The sequence below is a fragment of the Budorcas taxicolor genome, chromosome 5 (assembly GCF_023091745.1).
Source record: "Budorcas taxicolor isolate Tak-1 chromosome 5, Takin1.1, whole genome shotgun sequence".
Lineage (NCBI taxonomy): Eukaryota > Metazoa > Chordata > Mammalia > Artiodactyla > Bovidae > Budorcas > Budorcas taxicolor.
This window is the reverse complement of record NC_068914.1, coordinates 68731701-68739713: the sequence shown is the minus strand read 5'-3', so window position 1 is coordinate 68739713 and position 8013 is coordinate 68731701. Positions and strand designations below refer to the sequence as shown.

Here is an 8013-nt window from a genome sequence, read left to right as displayed (position 1 = left end):
CAATTAGGAGATATATTGATGAATAAATTTATGGAGAGATTTTTATATATATACATGATGGAATGCCCAAGAATGGATATTTACCATTTATAATGGTTTCTTTCTCTATTTTGGTCCAGAGTAAAAATAGAAAAAGCAGATGTGCAAAAAAGCAAGGCTGACATATTTCAAAATACAACTCAAAGTAATGGGCAAATCAGAGCTGGAGGAGGAGACTCCGGAGACCAGCTATTAGATGCAATTGCTTTGGTCAGAAAGGTTTCTGCTTCTTTCAAGTTTCCTTGGCCAGATGTTTCCATTTCAGAGAATAAATTATAAAGCAGTTAAGCACTTTTAGCACAAGGGAATGTTCATTTTGTTATGATGCAGCTTGTTGAGGACTTTTCAGCAATCATAGCACTTTTGTTTCTTGTCTCATTTCATCCTCACAGGAGCCTATGGGGCAGACGGGATGAATGCTACCATGCCCATTTCACAGATGGAGAAACCAAGGCCCAGAAAGGCAAAAATCTGCCAACCTGCAAGGTAGGCGAGGTAGACTCAAATGATGGAAAAAGGACAATCTTGTTACCAGTGCTCTGAGTGACCGTGGAAGTTTTCCTTATTACGTATGAAATAAATGCCGATGACAGTTGCACTCACTTCCCACGCTAGTGAGGTTAGGCTGAAAATCTTTCAAGCTAGGCTTCAGCAGTAATTGAATTGAGAACTTCCAGATGCACAAACTTGGTTTAGAAAAGGCAGAGAAACCGAAGATTAAATCACCAACATCACTGGATCATAGAGGAAGCAAGGGAATTCCAAAAACACATTTCCTTCTGTTTCATCGACTACGTTAAAGCCTTTGACTGTGCGCACCATAACGAACTGTAGAAAACTCTTAGAGAGATAGGAATATTAGACCACCTTACCTGTCTCCTGAGAAACCTGTATGCGGGTCAAGAAGCAACAGTTAGAACTTCATATGGAACAACTGACCGGTTCAAAATTGAGAAAGGAGTATGACAGGCTGTGTATATTGTCTCCCTGTTTATTTAACTTATACGCAGAGCACATCATGCAACCTACTGGGCTGTATTAATTACAAGCTGGAATCAAGATGGCCAGGAGAAGTATCAACAACCTCTGATATGCAGACGATACCACTGTAATGGCGGAAACTAAAAATGAATTAAAGAGCCTCTTGATGGGGGTGAAAGAGGAGAGTGAAAAAGCCAGCTTAAAACTCAATAGTTAAAAAAACTAAGATCATGGCATGTGGGTCCCATATTTCATGGCAAATAGAAGGAGAAAAGGCGGAAGGACAGATTTCCTCTTCCTGGGCTCTGTGGATGGTGACTGCAGTCATGAAATTAGAAGATGATTGCTTCTTGGCAGGAAAGCTATGACAAACCTAGACAGCATATGAAAAAGCAAAAACATCATTTTGCCGACAAAGGTCCGTATAGTCAAGGCTATGGTCTTTCCAGTAGTCATATATGGATGTGAGAGTTGGAACATAAAGAAGCAGAGTACCAAAGAACTGATGCTTTTGAACTGTGGTCCTGGAGAAAGACTATTTAGAGTCCCTTGGACTGCAAGGAGATCAAACCAGCCAGTCCTAAAGGCAATCAACCCTGAATACTCTTTGGAAACACTGATGTTGAAGGTGAAGCTCCAGTACTTTGACATCTGACGCAAAGAGCTGACTCATTGGAAAAGGCCCTGAAACTGGGAAAGACTGAAGGCAGAAGAAGAAGAGGGTGACAGAGGATGAGATGGTTGGATAGCATCACTGTTTCAATGGACATGATCTTGGGCAAACTCTGGGAGATGGTGAGGGACAGGGAGGCCTGGCGTGCTGCAGTCCACGGGGTCTCAAAGAGTCGGACACAACTTGGTGACTGAACAACAACAAAATGCAATGAAGGAACAATTCTGGTCTTTCTCCTTCACTATGTAGTAAGTGCATGAGTATACATCTATGTGCTTTTTCGCTTGTTTGTCACTGTTACTAAATTATAAGTTCCATAAGGGCAGTTTTCTATTGCTCTATGAAAAACGGTCCTAATACTCAATGGCTTGAAAACAGTAATTTATTGTTTCTCGTGATTCTATGAGTCAGAGATTTGGACAGGGCTCAGCTGGTGGGGTCTTTTGTTCCTCATCCAGGCTCCACTACGTACAAGCTGTGTGATCTTGGGTAAATTATTTACCGTCTCTGTGCTTCAGTGTCCTCACTTATAAGACGCTTACAAATAATAATCACTTCTTAGGACTGTGATGTGCCTTAAAATACAAGTGAGATAACATGAATAAAGGGCATAGAACAGGCTCAGCAACTAATAATTTTATTATTTGTTATAAATAATGACTCTTGTGATTTGACCAGTGTCTGCGTTTGCGTGCTGCCCGCTGCAGTGTGCAGCTCTTCCTCTCTGTCCGCGCTGAGTCTCCCAGTCTGTCTCTTCATGTCTCTGAAGACTTCTGTTCCTTCTGTAGCCGCAGTCCCTCAGCAAGCCACGGCCGTGCCATGCCATCTGGGGTGCGTGTCAGTGGGCTCAGGCATCTGGAGAGACACAAACAGTGGATGTGGCTCACGCCATCATTTCCTCTCCCAGAAGCTCGGGTAACTCGCACAGCCTCCCACCTACTCCCACTTCTCATGGCCAGCTTCCTGGAGCTGCTTCCAGGAGGCAGAGGCGGCGGTGTGGCTGGCTACTGGTTAGAACCTTAGTGGCGCTGCCTCAGAAAGTCTGTGTCAGAGATGGCTCCGTCAATTGCCTGGGAAACAAGCTCTGTTCTGGAAGTTAGTCTGGCTGCTTGGTGAGTAGGCTGCCAGCAGTCCTGAACTGCAAATCTTCAGCTCTTCATCGGTATTCTATCTTTCAGGACTCCATGGGTACCTCGGCTTTCTGGATTAGGTACAAGTCAAGATGAATGAGGCTGGTTTCAAATTATAGCTTTGGCTTGGATTCTGTCTGCCTGGATTTATCAGCTTCTATAGCCCATATGTCAAAGTCTCTGTCAGTCATTTGCTGCTGATTTCTTTCATCTGGGTTATCAAGCGCTGTGAGGTTTGATCAATCCATTATTTGACTTACAGTAAGTTGTTTTCTTGACTTACCGTAAGTCAAATAATTGATTTATTTGATAATTTCCTTAACCGACCGTAAGTCAAAACAACTGATGCTTTTGAATTGTGGTGCTGGAGAAGACTCCTGAGAGATCATTGTACAGCAAGGGGACAAACCAGTCAATCTTAAAGGACATCAATCCTGAATATTCATTGGAAGTACTGATGCTGAAGCTGAAGCTCCAATCTTTAGCCACCTGATGCAAAGAGCCGACTCATTGGAAAAGATCCTGATGCTGGAAAAGATGGAGGGCAAGAGGGGAAGGGGGCATCAGCGGATGTGATGGTGAGATAACATCACTGACTCAGTGGACGTGAGTTTGAGCAAATTCTGGGAGGTGGTAAAGGACAGGGAGGCCTGGCATGCTGCAGTTCATGAGGTCGCAGAGAGTTGGACACAGCTTAACAACTGAACAAGTTATTTTCTAACTATCAAGATTCCTGTATTCACCAGGGTGAAACTCCTTAATAGAGTGTTATAGACCATATATGGTTGATCAGGTTGGGCACTGCATAAGGATGCCCAGCCAAGTGGGCTGGTGTGAGCTGAAATCTAACCCAGGCTCAGCTTACCAATGCATGCATCCTGGCTTGGACTGAAATAGTATCATTTTCTAATTGGCCAAAAATTGTGACTTGGTAGGATATGTTGAAGGATTTACCCTGTACAGGATGCAGAAACTCATGTTGGCTATTAAGACCTGATCTGTAGCATGCCGGTTTTCAAAAGAGGAGACATTTGTTATAAAATAGCTGAATTCAGAGCTATAGAGACTTCTTTCCACCTTTCAACCTCACTGCCAGTGCACACCTAGACTTCAAGTCTGCACCACAACAAGTCTGTTTCCATTCTCCATCATGGATACTTCCTGGAAGGGCTTGGAATCAGGATTAGCATCTATCTGGTTTAAAAAATCCAAGCCAGTGCCCCCTTCTCTGTCCTTCACTGGGAACTGAGGTGAAGTGTTCTGATGTCACTTGCAGGTTCAAACTCCCAGTGTAGTTCTTCTGGAAAGATGGCTGTTCAGGCAAATGGACAGTGGAGTGAGCCCTGCCTCTGCAGTCCGCTGTCTCCTCCTTTGAAATTCATTCATTTATTCAAGAGGTACTTATTGAGGGAGGGAGTTCAGTCTGGCATCATGCCACCTGAGTTCAAATACAAGCAAGTTATTTAACTCTTCTGGGCCTCAGTTTCTTCATCTGTAAGACAGCAGGAATGATAGATCCGCCCTCAAATGGTTGTTGTGAGGATTAAATGAGTTAATTTGTATAATCGATGCCTGACACAGTACAGGCCTTTCATAGAAGTTCTGTCCCGTTTATGCAGCATCTGCAATGTGACAGGCTCTGGGCAACACTGACGGGGCTCTAGGCAGCCACGCAGGGCACTCCGGGCCGTCTGCAAGTTCCCCGTCCAGGAGGGACCATCAGGGGGCTTCCTAGGTGCTGCTAGTAGTAAAGATCTGCCTGCCAAAGCAGGTAGACATAAGAGATGCAGGTTTGATCTCTGGGTCAGGAAGATCCCCTGGAGAAGGGCACAGCAACCCACTCCAGTATTCTTGCCTGGAGAGTCCCTTGGACAGATGAGCCTCGTGGGCTATGGTCCACAGCATCACAAAGAGTCAGATACGACTGAAGTGATTTATCACGCATGCACACACACAGGGACCATAAGACAAGTAACTCCATCACATATTATGGGGCAGTGTACCAAAGCTTTTCAAACTTTATAAGAAGCACCTGCGTTAGCCATTTGCGAAATGCACATCAAAGCAAAAATGAGACACCATTTCATACCCACTAGGATGATTAGAATTTTAAAAGGCAGGTACGGATGTGGTAAGGTTGAGAAGAAATCTTAACCCTCATTCTTTGCAGGTGAGAATGTAAATGGTGGCCGCTACTGTGGAAAACAGCCTGACAGTTTCTCAGAAAGTTAGGCATAAAATTACCCCATGACTTAGAAATTACATTCCTAGATGTAAAATCAGGAGAAATGAAGATACAGGTCCACTCAAAAACTTGTATCTGAATGTTGATAGTAATATTATTTATAATAGGCAACACCATATGTGGTACGATGACCCAAATATTCATTAACTGATGAGTGGGAAAATAAAATATGATATATCCACACCAGGGAACATTGTTCAGGCATAAAAAGAAATGAAGTATTGACACATGCTATAACACTGAATAATCTTGAAACATTAAGTGAAAGAAGTTGGTCACAGAGGACCACATATTGTATGATGGAATTAATATGAAATGTCCACTATGGGTCAATTTATAGAAACAGAAATAGACCAGTGCCTACTCACACTTGGGGCAGAGGAGTGGGAATTGGGGAGTGGCAGCTAAAGGATATGGAGTTTCTTTTGGGGAGAGTGAAAGTGTTTTAGAATTGATTGTGGTAACAGTTACATAAACTAAAGGACATTGAATTGTGTACTTTAAATGGGTGAATTTTATGGCACATGATTTATATATCAGTAAATTTTTAAAAGAGAAGTACCTGGAGTGTTTATTAAAATGCATGTGTTTTGAAGTCAGTAAGCCTGACTTCTCCAGCTCTGGTTTTCTCTCTCAAGATTGTTTTGGCTATTCAGGGTCTTGTGTGGTATAATACAAATTTTAAGATTTTTTTTTGTTTTATATCTGCAAAAAAATGCCATTGATAATTTGATAGGGGTAATCAAAACAGTATGGTACTGGCATAAAGATAGACTTATAGATCAATGGAACAGGATAGAAAGCCTAGAAATAAACTCACATACCTATGATCAATTAATCTGTGATAAAGGAGGCAAGAATACACATTGGAGAAAAGATAGTCTCTTTAGTAAGTGATGCTGGGAAAAGTGGACAGCCACATGTAAAAGAAGGAAATTAGAGCATACTCTATCTAACACCATAAACAAAAATAAACTCAAAATTGATTAAAGACTAAAAGGTAAGACTGGATGCTATAAAATTCTTAGAACTCTGACATAAATCTTAGCAATGTCTTTTTGGATCCACCTTCTATAGCAAAAACAACAACAACAACAAACAAATGGAACATAATTAAACTTAAAAGCTTTTTCACAGCAAAGGAAATCATAAAAACAAATGAAAAGACAACCCACAGAATTGGAGAGAAAATTCGTAAATGATGCAACTGACAAGGGATTAACCTCTAAAATAAACAAACAGCTCATGCAGCTCGATTAAAAAAAAACTAGAAAAAAAAAGGGTAGATCTCAATTTCTCCAAAGAAGACATACAGATGGCCAAAGAACAGAAGATAAGATCCTTACTGCTGCTAATTAGAAAACTGCAAATCAAAACTACAGTAAGCTCTCACCTCATACAAGTCAGAATAGCCATCATTGAAAAGTCTACAAACCATAAATGCATAAATGCTGGAGTGGGTGTGGAGCAAAGGGAAGGCTTCTGCTCTGTAAACTGGTATAGCCACTATGGAGAACAGTGTGGAGATCCCTTAAGAAATTAAAAATAGAGCTACTGTGTGATCCAACAGTCCCATTCCTGGGCATATATAGACAGAAAACCATAATTTGAAAAGATACATGCAGCCCAGTGTTCACTGCAGCACTGTTTACAATAGCCAAGCTATGGAAGCAACCTAAATGTCCATCAACGGATGAATGGATAAAGAAGAGGAACAATGGAATATCACTTAGCCATAAAAGGAATAATGCCATTTGTAGCAACATGGATGGACCTAGAGATTATCATACTAAGTGAAGTCAAACACAGAAAGACAACTATCATGATATCACTTATATGTGGGTTCTTAAAAAATGATACAAATGATATAAATGAACTTATTCACAAAGCAGAGGCACAGACTTAGCGAACAAACTCATGGGTTACCAAAGGGGAGAGGTGAAAGAGAGGGATAAATTAGGAGGTTGGGATTAACATATACACACCTCCCTATATAAAAATAGATAATCAACAAGGGCCTACTGTACAGCACATAGAACTCTACTCAATACTCTGTAATCACCTACATATGAAAAGAATGTGAAAAAATAGACATGTGGATATGTATAAGCAAATCAATTTGCTGTATACCTGAAACTAACACACCAGTGTAAATCAACTATATTCCAGCATAAAAACATTTTTAATGTGCATTTTCTGTACCCTCTTGTTTCAATTGTGATTCAAGTCTGGGGTGAGTTTATATAATAAGCCTTACCTTTCTAGTCTTCTGTTATACTGGCCGTTGAGACGAACAATTTGGCTAGGGTAAATCATGACCAGCTGCCTGGATGAGGCTGTACTTGCAGTGGACCATACGGGTTAAGGTTAATGCAGGGAGCAAAGCTTTACAAGAATAGACAACAGAACAAATCATAGGCACAGGTCAAAGCATCTGACAGAATCTGAGCTGGTGTTTCCTCAAGTCTGAATCTTGCTGAGGGAAGGAACTGGGGGAAAGAAGAACATTCGTGATCTTACTGAATGACTCATTTTCCTTCTTTGACCCTCTGAGCTTCTGCTATCAAGGTATTTTTAGACAGGTCACACAACCTCATAAGCCAGGGCAGGAAAATGTCAGGGAGAAGATGGAGTTGGGCAAGGCAGGTGAGTGACGGCAGTTCATGGCAGTCTCTTCTCTGAGAACTGAGCTCTGTAATAGCTTCTGTGTTGGAAACTCTCACTGTGTGAGTTAGAAATGGGCCAAAAGGTAGCTATTAACAGTCCACTGAAGGTCTTACTTTAATGTCCAAAGGGGCTCTTTGGAGCTGGCTCTTCCTGCATGCCCTACAGAAGTCTTTTATGTGGCTCACTCTTCCCATGACCTCAGGATCAATAGTTTTACAGGGCAAAATATCAGATACTCAAACAGTCTTCCTAGGGAGGTGGGTAAGGGGAACAGTGAT

General features: G+C 41.6%; 1 long non-coding RNA gene across 1 annotated transcript; it reads right to left on the bottom strand.

The window, feature by feature from the left end:
• Positions 1-2314: 2314 nt before the first annotated feature.
• On the bottom strand, positions 2315-7573 carry LOC128048325 (uncharacterized). Its single transcript, XR_008199387.1, has 2 exons — positions 7326-7573; positions 2315-2548 (listed from the first exon to the last, which is right to left on the bottom strand). It is a non-coding gene; the product is annotated as an uncharacterized LOC128048325 (long non-coding RNA).
• Between the last annotated feature and the right edge of the window lie 440 nt (positions 7574-8013).